The sequence below is a fragment of the Ostrinia nubilalis genome, chromosome W (assembly GCF_963855985.1).
Source record: "Ostrinia nubilalis chromosome W, ilOstNubi1.1, whole genome shotgun sequence".
Lineage (NCBI taxonomy): Eukaryota > Metazoa > Arthropoda > Insecta > Lepidoptera > Crambidae > Ostrinia > Ostrinia nubilalis.
In genome coordinates, this window is record NC_087118.1 from 11,358,067 (window position 1) to 11,372,266 (window position 14,200).

General features: G+C 36.0%; 1 long non-coding RNA gene across 3 annotated transcripts in view; it reads right to left on the reverse strand.

Moving 5' to 3' along the window:
* Positions 1–423: 423 nt before the first annotated feature.
* Positions 424–14,200, reverse strand: part of LOC135086441 (uncharacterized) — a 30,315-nt gene continuing 16,538 nt past the window's right edge. For 2 of the 3 annotated variants that reach the window (XR_010260478.1, XR_010260479.1), the window contains exons 3-7: positions 3,368–3,473; positions 2,917–3,093; positions 2,691–2,811; positions 2,250–2,454; positions 424–1,497 (exon numbers count right to left, since the gene is read on the reverse strand). This is a non-coding gene — a long non-coding RNA (uncharacterized LOC135086441). Of the gene's footprint in view, positions 1,498–2,249; positions 2,455–2,690; positions 2,812–2,916; positions 3,094–3,367; positions 3,898–14,200 lie in introns of those variants that run through there. The other variant, XR_010260477.1, reaches the window with a different exon arrangement.

Below are 14,200 nucleotides of genomic sequence, written 5' to 3' on the forward strand. Positions count from 1 at the left end.
ACTTATGCATTCATAATAATAAAAGTAATAGCTAGTGTACTTGTTTATTAATTTTATTGTCATTAAGAATGAATGTAGTCTATCATGATGTGCTGAAATTACAGAATGCTTTAGGAATAATTGATCACTATTTAACAATGCGCCACCTATCGATTTTATTTTCAAGCATTCTCTAGTTACCGTTGTTAATGGAGTGCTATGTTACATGAAAGTTTGAGTGCAGTTTAGTTTAGTCATATTATTAAAATTTAATTATCTTATGTATGTACCTAAATGAAAGTTGTTTAGGAAACAGATATCAAAGATATTTAAGTATGTGTGCGAGATAGTTAAGCCTGTGTGTGAGATATTTAAGCCTGTGTGTTATTATAACTCAACCTACATTGTGCTTATTAATTAATTAATGAAGAAAAAAACAAAAAATTGGTATAAATAGTATATTTATAATGATTAAACAATTATTCTACAACTTTTGAAAGCATACATTTGACTGTAATAATACTATGTTTTTGTAAAGGAGCATCGTAATTGATCTATCATTTAGTACATTAAATAAAAAGACATAAGCTTATAAGTGAAAAAAGTGCTACATGTAGCTTCAGTGCTGACAGTCGGATTTAAAAATCTAAGTTATCTAGAATGACTGGATCAAGCTGCGATTTTAATATAAGCGAAAAATATTAAATTCCAATGATAGTGAAATTCGAGTAGTTTTACTTAGCTAAGACATGTTTAATTCCAAAATATTATGTAATCATAATAATCATCATTTCAAGTGCAATATTTATAATATGAATGCAAATTGACATTGGATAAATTATTATGTTACATTTTCCTATACAAATGAAAATATAAAAAAGAATCTGGATCAGAGATGGAATTGTGTATAGCAATCGTAATCATTTGACAGTTCATAACGTAGGTACGATAAAATCAGTTAAAGAGTTTGACAGAATAATCGTACGTTATGTTACGTACGTTAACTGTCAAATGATAACGATTGCTTTACACAATTCCACCTCAGTTTTAAAAAAAACTTGTGGGCTGATTTCTCAATCTTCGTATAACTTTTAACTGAAGAATAGTATATGTCAAAATGTTTATTCTTCAGCAGATATTCAACGATTAAAAAATCAGTCCTAAGTCACCTAGATATCCGAGTAGCTGGCATTTTATGTTCACTAAATTAATATTAGAAAATGAAAAATAAAGAAAAAAAAACAAAAGGGCCATGATGAGGTTCAGCATAAGCCGCTACAAGTATTGGGTTATGGTATTATTACTGATCAGTAAACAATATTAATTTGAATAAAAGTGCATAACTACTATGTTTTAATCTGTAAATATCTCTAATTATTATTTTCTTGCTTCCTCTGTAGAACGTCAAGCATCTTCAAATCAGTGTTCATCGATAGTTGACTGCTGTCGTCAATCCAATACCGGAACTTCAACTGAGATTTCAAGTCCAATGTCGGTAATTCCATGATACTGATGAACCTGGAAATAAAAAGACAGTTGTAATTATTTCGTTTTAATGATTTCATTCTCTTATATTTTATTCGCAAAAAAGGACTATAGGTAATTAAGAAATGACAACATAGAGGTGAGTGGATGCGTGGTAGTATTATCACATAATACCTAATTATTAGTTAAAGTGGCATCTAAATAAAATGCGGCAAGCATTTATTGTGTGACATTTGCGTTTAAAATAAGATTTCAAATTAAGTATAAATATCTTTAAATAAATAAATATCTTTGGACAATCTCACACAGCGCCATCTAGCCCCAAAGTAAGCAATTAATATGCTTGTGTTATGGGTATGAAATTATGCATAGAATTCATTTTATAAGAATAATATTGAACATGTCTCGGAAATGGATTTGCAATAATATACAATAGGGATGATGACTGGGTAATGAAATCAAAATTATATTTAGTCCGTCAGACAGATAGAAAATATTAGACTCGTATTTTTTTTTCTATAATCGAATATACAGTATTAAATTGAGTTGAAATGTCGCGTGACGTCACTTTTGAGTAAAATTCTACTCAAGCGTGACGTATCGCGCCATTTCAACTCGATGTAGCACTGTTATTATTTAATTATAAAAGAAAATAAAAAATATGAGTCTAATGTTTTCTAATTATCTGTCTGACGGACAAATAATTGAAATTTTGTCATCTAGCCTATTACTTATCTCATATTTCTTGGTCGTTTAACGTAATAATGTTAGGTAGGTACACTTACTTGTCGTGTCGTGAACTACTATTTGCGTCTTGCGTTTATGTTTTGCCTTCTTTTCTTTCTTCATTCTTAGCCTTCTTGCTTCGTAGAGTAATATTTTACGCATTGAGACAGTAATTTCTTCTTCGCCAAGAAAATATGATATCGCCATATCACTCCTCCTTCCTTGTGAGATGTGATCAATTCTATTCTATTCATGGCGTTTTACCTGTTGGTAAAATTTTGTTAAAAGTATTTTTTATAAAAAAAAAATGCCTTTAAACAAAGGTAGTAGGCGCGCGTGAACACTTGCCAGTAGAGAGGTTATATGACCTAACGACAGTTGGTGAAAAGAAAAAAGAACACTGGCTGAGTACTCCAAAGATATGTCCAAGCTTAATGTTTATGGTATCTTAACACTTACTATTGATTATTGCGATTGAGTTGTAAAATTGTTTTACTTACATAATCAAAAGGTCGTGTGGTGCATTGTCAGGCTCCGGTTCAGTTCAGTATGAAGTAGCGAAACGTAGGTAGCTAAGTATTATATTACATTTTAATTTTTATTATTTCTTCTAGTCTATACCTGAAATAGATGGCATATTAATATTATTAATAGTGAAATGTAATAAGACAATTATAATTGTATAATTTATATAAATATAAATCTGAAGATTGAAGTTGCGTTTACCTTAATTAGTAGTTAGTTCTTTTTATGTTTATGAATTCTTCAAATTTGCATTATTTTGTCAGGGCTGCGTTATTAATGCTTCATCTTGAGGAACTTGACTTGCGAGTAGATGTGGTGAGCACCATCGTAGCAATTTTAACTTTTGCATCACTCAAGTTTCTCTTTTGGCTTCTATACCTGAAATAATTAATATAAAATATGTAGTACAGATTAAAATACTAATACATATTAGAAATGCGAAAATTTGGATGTCTGTTACTTTTTCACGCAAAAACTACTGAACGGATTTTGACGAAACTTTACAGTATTATTGTTTATAACCCAGAATAACACATAGGCTATAATTTATGACGATCTGTGACAAACAAAATTTCACGCCGGTGAAGCCGTGGGCAAAAGCTAGTCTTTTTATAAATTAAATAATAATTTTATTAATATTTTTAATACTTACTCTTAGTATCTTTTGAGTGTACGAGTGACAGTCATCTTGATGTCTAATTGAGTATCTTATCCAGATAAGATATAAACAGTGATATTACTAATAAATCGTTTGTCATCTGTAATATAAAACATATTAAAATTAGATTTATATTTGGCTATGCATTGTTAGAGTTTACATCGATGTATAATTAGAGACACATCAAAGCATTGCACGGCTCATCTGTGTTTTGTGTGAATGAGATGTTTCCACATTTATAAACAAGTTAGCTGCCACGCACTGCCAGCCTGGTTAGTCCATCTGCAAGCTCTATAACATGACATACAATGTTAGTAAAAGACAGCCATAAATATTAGTTAAAGCCAGAGCCTCGTCAGTAAGACAGCAGGGAGCACCGCAGCGGAGCGTCTCACTCTCGCGGTGAGCCACGCCGCTGCCGCCAACAGCCGGCTGTTGGCGCGAGCAGGTGAGGTTGGCACATGGGATAGTACCATAACATTAATTTGATCTTATAATTATATTAAAGGCAAGCCAATGGTTAGTAAGATTAGTTTTGTTATGCACTCTCCCTTCTACTCCCCATCTACCTACATGAAATGTATAACATTAAAAACAGATTTTAATCATTCGCGTCCCACCCATTATAACTAAACGTCAAGCAGTGAGTACATAATGTAACTCATTCATAAATATCGCGTCAAGACATACCTAGACACATAGAAAGACACGGGTCTTTCTATTTTAAATAAAAACCATTTCATGTAGTTAGATCGCCCTACTGGGCGAATTCGATCTTCTAGCTACAATTAGTTAGCAAATAAATAATATGAATATGAATGAATTCTAAGCCCAAGCAGCGCAAGCATTTTAAAGCAGCAAGCAATTGCAAAGCAGCTACTGAAATGAATCCAAAATTTGATAGATTTGCCTGGGTAAGCCGATATTGTATATGATGAGTGTTTACGTGTGCAGTAATGTAAGAGAAGATGGGAAAGCAAAGTGAAATGGAATATGAAAAATATCGCCCCATTACTGTAAGAGTGGTATATCGGAATATAACGTAATCACTTTGGAATCACCATGACATTAGCGCCTGATTCGGAACAGGAGCCTCCTCAGCCAACCAAACGAAGGAAGAGAGAATGATACCGCTGACTGAACGAACTGATTGACAGGGGAAGACTGTTAGGACGACACCCCCAGCCTGCAGGGGACGTCACTGATCCACGTGGGTGACACAGGCAGACGCCTCAGAGAGGGTGACGCCATCGAAGCGAAGAGTGTGAAGGCGACAGCCAACACAGCACGAGCATAAAGTTGAAGAGGTCGAGCGGAGGGAAGATGCAGGGTTAACGAATCAGGGCAGAGAAAATAACCGGTCGATAATGTCCCGGGTGTCAATCAAACACCTCAGCGTCGACGGAATATCAGGGTGTCCAGGTACAAGTACGAGTATGTCAATATAACAAACAACACGTGGTTCAGAAAGCAATGAGCAATGGATGTGTTCAAATGTAGTTAGTTAATGCCGTCATAAGCGAAACTGAACGAAATTGTTCTCACCAGCAAAATAAGGATCGTCGTATAATTGTCATTTTGTAAAATTAATAATGTAACTGTCGCCTTTTTTCGCATTTCTTAAATAAACATTGCAAATACATCATAGGTCTCACTTAAAAACAGGTACTTTTAAAGGTATATAAAGTGTTATAAACGGTTACAAAAACAAAGTCAAAATTTATTTATTTGTAATTTTAAATAGTACTTAAATATTAATTAACAAGAATAAACATTCTAAAAAATAGCAAGTTACACTTAAAACATAACGTTACTTATTTAATTAGTTATTTATTTCAAGAATACTCAAATTTTAACAACCATTAGGTAATTTTCATAAAATGTTTAGTAAAAAAACTTTTAGTTATTGTTAATTTTATGAAATTGATCAAGTAGCAATTCCTGGCAAAGAAAGAAAATGTCACGTCCATTATGAAAACCCTCTCAACAATAAAATTACCTCATGCATGATAGCAACAACAAACTTGTAAATAAAAGGAGTAACTTTAATATTAAGAATGTGAAAGAATAATGGTAATAAAATAACAATACCATAAGAAAATTCTAAACTGAAAATATAGTAAACATTACAAAAGAAGTGAAAGTCCAAATAAAAACAAACGGTGTAGTCGATATCCAATGCTCACTTGTCTTCAGCAAGACAAGCGATAGGATGTTTTAACTCCTACGACCTACTGTGCTCGAGATCCGTCGCACATCTATCTCATCAACGAGAGAAGAAGGAGGAAAATATTGAACAGAGTAGTTGAAACTGATAAATGATTAATTTTAACTTCAAAGACAAGAGGTAATTAGGATAATATTTAGCGAGGGAACAGACAGCAGTTCTCAAAATGGGACCCATTTTTATCACAATTTCATTGTTAGGTTAAAATGGACGAACATAAAATATGTACCTACGTAGGACATTAAAAACAGTGCACCAAAAACAAAATTCTTATTGTTTAAATAAATGAAATTATTAAAAAGTACTATTCTGTAATATGTGAATAAGCTAACAAACATAACAAACTGAATTACAATAAAAACATTATAGGTAGGTGGTAGTCAATATTTATTATTAATTTATAGTTAATTAAGAGAAAAAAGTTTTTGGTTCTATATTAAGTTATTGCAAATTTTAATATTATTAACAAAGACAGGTACTAATTAATAAAAAATATTATTTGTTGTGTAGCAACATTTATGACTTAAATGTGATTAAAAATATGAATTCCTTTTAACTATTCGTATAGTGTCGATTCGAATTAAAAAAGTATGTCCTAAATGTATAACAAGAAAAGTAACGTTATGTTTTAAATGTTTTTAGAGTTATAAAAAAAAAAACAATTTCTTGTAAAATTGTTAAAAAATCTTTAATCATTTGGTTTTGGACTATTATGTATTCGTTAAATATTGATTAAAACCCAGTACCTATTCATAAAAAAACTGAATACTCCATGCAACAAAATACGTTAAGAAGTGTTTAGGATTTTAATTATTAACAGTTTAATGTCAGAGTTAGTTCTAGCTTTAACTATAACACGGATATTTAACCGGATATGTCCTGCGAAAATTGATTTTCTCGCCAAAAATCTTGTTTAAATCTTCTACAGCCATAGCGTGCAGTAACTAATAATATGACGTGATTGGATTACTAATGTTTGGCCAAAAACGTTTCCCAAATTATCACATCGCAAACAACTTATTTCATTATTTTTATCGAAATATTCATTAACAAGAGTTGATTCTGGCGCTCGGCGGCCGCTACCGCGGCACGCTTCGCTCGCCTTCGCGCGTTAATGGTCACTGTTCTAACCTAACCTAACCCACTATTTTCTGCAATACCTACTTGTTGCAAACATACAATTTTATTATTTAAAAAATATTGTTAAGAAAACCATGATCATGTGCCTTATGCTTTGATTTGTGGGTAAGTATATGAAGTGTTAATTTGATCAATCAAATTATTTGGATATTTGGCAAAAACATTTGCTATACAAAAATTTGCCATAAAAAAACTTGACCAAGTAAAATTTTGCCAAATGACAATTTGACCAAATGAATTATCGCATCCCACCGCTCCTGCCAAAAGGCCACGGCATCCTCTCTAATGGTGCGCTTCAATTCCCGGCGCTCCCTGGGGGCCAGTTGGATTCCCTCCTCCGCAAGTCGTCCTGCACGAGAGACTTACAGGTAACGCTGCCGTGCTGCACGACCTGTAAGCCTTCGTGAGTAAAATGAGCGCCGGTCGCTGAGTACTCCCTCCAACCACCTTTATCATCACAAAAATCGATACTCCCTCCAACCACCTTTATCATCACAAAAATCGACGAGCATCGGTACCATACGGCCACAGCGTATGTCATCGTGGCCACATAAATGCCTGCGTACAGCACACTTAGGGCGGGGTATCTCACGCCCCATGACGTCTTGCCAAAACCATTGGCAGCTTGTAAATCAATCAATTTCGCATGCGGCACATAGGACCTAGCCTCGTCGAGGGTCACACCAAGCGATTGCGATCGTCACATCGTCTGCGTACGCTATTACGTGTACCCACTCAGGACACGGCAGCAGCAGGAGTTCGTTGAGCAGGAGGTTCCAAAGTGTCGGGCCCAACACTGATCCCTAAGGACATCCCATGGTACTGCGCTTCCACGACGTTTGAGCTCCTACATAGAGGCCCACACGCCGGTCTGTAAAGTAACTAACCAATGACCTGAAGATATTAGGTAGAGCTCCGGTCTGTTTGGCCTTCAACAAAATCATCGGCCACCACGCGTTGTCAAAAGCACCGGAGATGTCCAGGAAGATCAGCTGCACGTATGACGCAGTACTGTTCTCGGTGATCGAGTTAATGAACTTGAGCGCCGTGACCGTAGACCGGCCACGGGTGAAACCGTGCTGAGCGTCAGATATATGTCGGTGCAAGCAGGGAGCGCAGGAGATGATGACGCGCTCCAGGATCTTACCCAGGATTGGCAAAAGAGTAATAGACCTATAGGCCTTCGGGTCAGAGAGAGGCTTACCGTTTCCCTTCGGGAGGACCAATAGTCTACCTACCTTCCAGATGTCTGTAAAAGAACCTTCAGCAAAGGTGGTGCGAAAAGTAACAGTTGCTAAAAGTTTATTTGGGAAATGAAACATTGGCGATAAGCTATTTGCGAAGCGAAATTTGGCGAAAAGTAATTTGGCCTAACGGAAGGATACCGACGCGATTACTATTAAATCGTAATAAATAAGTTTATGAAATGTTTATTTCTAAATGTAATAATATCAATATAACCTTAAAAAAAAAACTGACTTCAAATGCGTGAACACAAATAATACCTATTCAACAAAAAAATAATCGTTCAAATTGGTTCATAATCGGCGGGGATATTGCGTATAAAAAAGTTCATCCCCAATTTTCCACCCTTGGAGGTGAAATATTTTCTTTAAATTTGCATGAAACCACCCTTTTGATAATACCTATTCAACAAAAAATAATCGTTCAAATTGGTTTATAATCGGCGGAGATATTGCGTATAAAAAAGTTCATCCCCAATTTTCCACCCTTGGGGGTTATTTTTTTTATTATTAAATTTAAATGGGACCACCCTTGAGGTATTACCTATACGCCGAAAAAATATTTGTTCAAATCGGTTCATAATTGGCAAAGTTATCGCGTAACAAACATAGAAAAAAAAAAACATACGGGTCGAATTGAGAACCTCCTCCTTTTTTTGAAGTCCGTTGAAAAAAAAAGGCGGCATAGGGGCCCGAGCGCCAGCCTCACCGCACCTTAACCTGTTTATTACACTGCAAGAACTTAAATTATACTGGTAAATTACTAATATTAGTAACCCACCACCCCAGAGACATTTTAGTGAGAATGACAAATCCAAGATATCTTTTATCATATTCCAATGATAGTAATAATTCAGACTGAAAAAACTTAAACACAATAAGATTGAAGAGGATCCCTTTCAATCGTGTAATGTGTTATTACCAATAATGTGACTGTTTTGACACTAAAGTAACCAAAAATATTTTTGACTATGGGAACTGTGGCAAAGTAATGCTATAACATCACCCCATTCAAAATTAAAAGCGTAAAAATCTGGACAACTTGGTTTGACCAGTCCCCGAAGGCAGCGCCTGTTCACAGACATGACGGATGAGCCAGCCATCGCTTCACTCGATCATATTTTAGAGAATGTAACGACCCGCCTCACCACGCCACCACCCCAGAGACATTTTAGTGAGAATGACAAATCCAAGATATCTTTTTTCATACTCTAATGATAGTAATAATTGAGACTGAAAAAACTTAAACACAATAAGATTGAAGAGGATCCCTTTCAATCGTGTAATGTGTTATTACCAATAATGTGCCTGTTTTGACACTAAGTTACCAAAAATATTTTTGACTATCTATGGGAACTGTGGCAAAGTAATATTATAACATCACCCTATTAAAAATTAAAAGCATAGGAATCTGGACAACTTGGTTTGACCAGTCCCCGAAGGCAGCGCCTGTTCACAGACATGACGGATGAGCCAGCCATCGCTTCACTCGATCATATTTTAGAGAATGTAACGACCCGCCTCACCACGCCACCACCCCAGAGACATTTTAGTGAGAATGACAAATCCAAGATATCTTTTTTCATATTCTACTGATAGTAATAATTCAGACTGAAAAAACTTAAACACAATAAGATTGAAGAGGATCCCTTCCAATCGTGTAATGTGTTATTACCAATAATGTGACTGTTTTGACACTAAGTAACCAAAAATATTTTTGACTATCTATGGGAACTGTGGCAAAGTAATATTATAACATCACCCTATTAAAAATTAAAAGCATAGGAATCTGGACAACTTGGTTTGACCAGTCCCCGAAGGCAGCGCCTGTTCACAGACATGACGGATGAGCCAGCCATCGCTTCACTCGATCATATTTTAGAGAATGTAACGACCCGCCTCACCACGCCACCACCCCAGAGACATTTTAGTGAGAATGACAAATCCAAGATATCTTTTTTCTTATTCTAATGATAGTAATAATTGAGACTGAAAATACTTTAACACAATAAGATTGAAGAGGATCCCTTTCAATCGTCCTAATGTGTTATTACCAATAATGTGACTGTTTTGACACTAAAGCAACCAAAAATATTTTTGACTATGGGAACTGTGGCAAAGTAATGCTATAACATCACCCCATCCAAAATTAAAAGCGTAAAAATCTGGACAACTTGGTTTGACCAGTCCCCGAAGGCAGCGCCTGTTCACAGACATGACGGATGAGCCAGCCATCGCTTCACTCGATCATATTTTAGAGAATGTAACGACCCGCCTCACCACGCCACCACCCCAGAGACATTTTAGTGAGAATGACAAATCCAAGATATCTTTTTTCATACTCTAATGATAGTAATAATTCAGACTGAAAAAACTTAAACACAATAAGATTGAAGAGGATCCCTTCCAATCGTGTAATGTGTTATTACCAATAATGTGATTGTTTTGACACTAAAGTAACCAAAAATATTTTTGACTACCTATGGGAATTGTGGCAAAGTAATGCTATAACATCACCCCATCCAAAATTAAAAGCGTAAAAATCTGGACAACTTGGTTTGACCAGTCCCCGAAGGCAGCGCCTGTTCACAGACATGACGGATGAGCCAGCCATCGCTTCACTCGATCATATTTTAGAGAATGTAACGACCCGCCTCACCACGCCACCACCCCAGAGACATTTTAGTGAGAATGACAAATCCAAGATATCTTTTTTCATACTCTAATCCCAACTAATATTATAAATGCGAAAGTAACTCTGTCTGTCTGTCTGTCTGTTACGCTTTCCCGCTTAAACCTCGCAACCGATTTTGATGAAATTTGGCATAGAGATAGTTTGAGTCCCGGGAAAGAACATAGGATAGTTTTTATCCCGGTTTTTGAAACAGGGATGTGCGCGATAAAGTTTTTCTGTGACAGACAAAATTCCACGCGGGCGAAGCCGCGGGCGGAAAGCTAGTGATAGTAATAATTGAGACTGAAAAAACTTAAACACAATAAGATTGAAGAGGATCCCTTTCAATCGTGTAATGTGTTATTACCAATAATGTGCCTGTTTTGACACTAAGTTACCAAAAATATTTTTGACTATCTATGGGAACTGTGGCAAAGTAATATTATAACATCACCCTATTAAAAATTAAAAGCATAGGAATCTGGACAACTTGGTTTGACCAGTCCCCGAAGGCAGCGCCTGTTCACAGACATGACGGATGAGCCAGCCATCGCTTCACTCGATCATATTTTAGAGAATGTAACGACCCGCCTCACCACGCCACCACCCCAGAGACATTTTAGTGAGAATGACAAATCCAAGATATCTTTTTTCTTATTCTAATGATAGTAATAATTGAGACTGAAAAAACTTAAACACAATAAGATTGAAGAGGATCCCTTCCAATCGTGTAATGTTTTATTACCAATAATGTGACTGTTTTGACACTAAAGTAACCAAAAATATTTTTGACTATCTATGGGAACTGTTGCAAAGTAATACTATAACATCACCCCATTCAAAATTAAAAGCGTAAAAATCTGGACAACTTGGTTTGACCAGTCCCCGAAGGCAGCGCCTGTTCACAGACATGACGGATGAGCCAGCCATCGCTTCACTCGATCATATTTTAGAGAATTTAACGACCCGCCTCACCACGCCACCACCCCAGAGACATTTTAGTGAGAATGACAAATCCAAGATATCTTTCTTTTTATTCTGATGATAGTGATAATTCAGACTGAAAAAACTTAAACACAATAAGATCGAAGAGGATCCCTTTCAATCGTGTAATGTGTTATTACCAATAATGTGACTGTTTTGACACTAAAGTAACCAAAAATATTTTTGACTATCTATGGGAACTGTGGCAAAGTAATATTATAACATCACCCTATTAAAAATTAAAAGCATAGGAATCTGGACAACTTGGTTTGACCAGTCCCCGAAGGCAGCGCCTGTTCACAGACATGACGGATGAGCCAGCCATCGCTTCACTCGATCATATTTTAGAGAATGTAACGACCCGCCTCACCACGCCACCACCCCAGAGACATTTTAGTGAGAATGACAAATCCAAGATATCTTTTTTCATATTCTAATATTAGTAATAATTCAGACTGAAAATACTTTAACACAATAAGATTGAAGAGGATCCCTTTCAATCGTCCTAATGTGTTATTACCAATAATGTGACTGTTTTGACACTAAAGCAACCAAAAATATTTTTGACTATGGGAACTGTGGCAAAGTAATGCTATAACATCACCCCATCCAAAATTAAAAGCGTAAAAATCTGGACAACTTGGTTTGACCAGTCCCCGAAGGCAGCGCCTGTTCACAGACATGACGGATGAGCCAGCCATCGCTTCACTCGATCATATTTTAGAGAATGTAACGACCCGCCTCACCACGCCACCACCCCAGAGACATTTTAGTGAGAATGACAAATCCAAGATATCTTTTTTCATACTCTAATGATAGTAATAATTCAGACTGAAAAAACTTAAACACAATAAGATTGAAGAGGATCCCTTCCAATCGTGTAATGTGTTATTACCAATAATGTGATTGTTTTGACACTAAAGTAACCAAAAATATTTTTGACTACCTATGGGAATTGTGGCAAAGTAATGCTATAACATCACCCCATCCAAAATTAAAAGCGTAAAAATCTGGACAACTTGGTTTGACCAGTCCCCGAAGGCAGCGCCTGTTCACAGACATGACGGATGAGCCAGCCATCGCTTCACTCGATCATATTTTAGAGAATGTAACGACCCGCCTCACCACGCCACCACCCCAGAGACATTTTAGTGAGAATGACAAATCCAAGATATCTTTTTTCATACTCTAATGATAGTAATAATTGAGACTGAAAAAACTTAAACACAATAAGATTGAAGAGGATCCCTTTCAATCGTGTAATGTGTTATTACCAATAATGTGCCTGTTTTGACACTAAGTTACCAAAAATATTTTTGACTATCTATGGGAACTGTGGCAAAGTAATATTATAACATCACCCTATTAAAAATTAAAAGCATAGGAATCTGGACAACTTGGTTTGACCAGTCCCCGAAGGCAGCGCCTGTTCACAGACATGACGGATGAGCCAGCCATCGCTTCACTCGATCATATTTTAGAGAATGTAACGACCCGCCTCACCACGCCACCACCCCAGAGACATTTTAGTGAGAATGACAAATCCAAGACATCTTTTTTCATATTCTAATGATAGTAATAATTCAGACTGAAAAAACTTAAACACAATAAGATCGAAGAGGATCCCTTTCAATCGTGTAATGTGTTATTACCAATAATGTGACTGTTTTGACACTAAAGTAACCAAAAATATTTTTGACTATCTATGGGAACTGTGGCAAAGTAATATTATAACATCACCCTATTAAAAATTAAAAGCATAGGAATCTGGACAACTTGGTTTGACCAGTCCCCGAAGGCAGCGCCTGTTCACAGACATGACGGATGAGCCAGCCATCGCTTCACTCGATCATATTTTAGAGAATGTAACGACCCGCCTCACCACGCCACCACCCCAGAGACATTTTAGTGAGAATGACAAATCCAAGATATCTTTTTTCATATTCTAATGATAGTAATAATTCAGACTGAAAAAACTTAAACACAATAAGATTGAAGAGGATCCCTTTCAATCGTGTAATGTTTTATTACCAATAATGTGACTGTTTTGACACTAAAGTAACCAAAAATATTTTTGACTATCTATGGGAACTGTGGCAAAGTAATGCTATAACATCACCCCATTCAAAATTAAAAGCGTAAAAATCTGGACAACTTGGTTTGACCAGTCCCCGAAGGCAGCGCCTGTTCACAGACATGACGGATGAGCCAGCCATCGCTTCACTCGATCATATTTTAGAGAATGTAACGACCCGCCTCACCACGCCACCACCCCAGAGCCATTTTAGTGAGAATGACAAATCCAAGATATCTTTTTTCATATTCTAATGATAGTAATAATTCAGACTGAAAAAACTTAAACACAATAAGATTGAAGAGGATCCCTTCCAATCGTGTAATGTTTTATTACCAATAATGTGACTGTTTTGACACTAAAGTAACCAAAAATATTTTTGACTATCTATGGGAACTGTGGCAAAGTAATGCTATAACATCACCCCATTCAAAATTAAAAGCGTAAAAATCTGGACAACTTGGTTTGACCAGTCCCCGAAGGC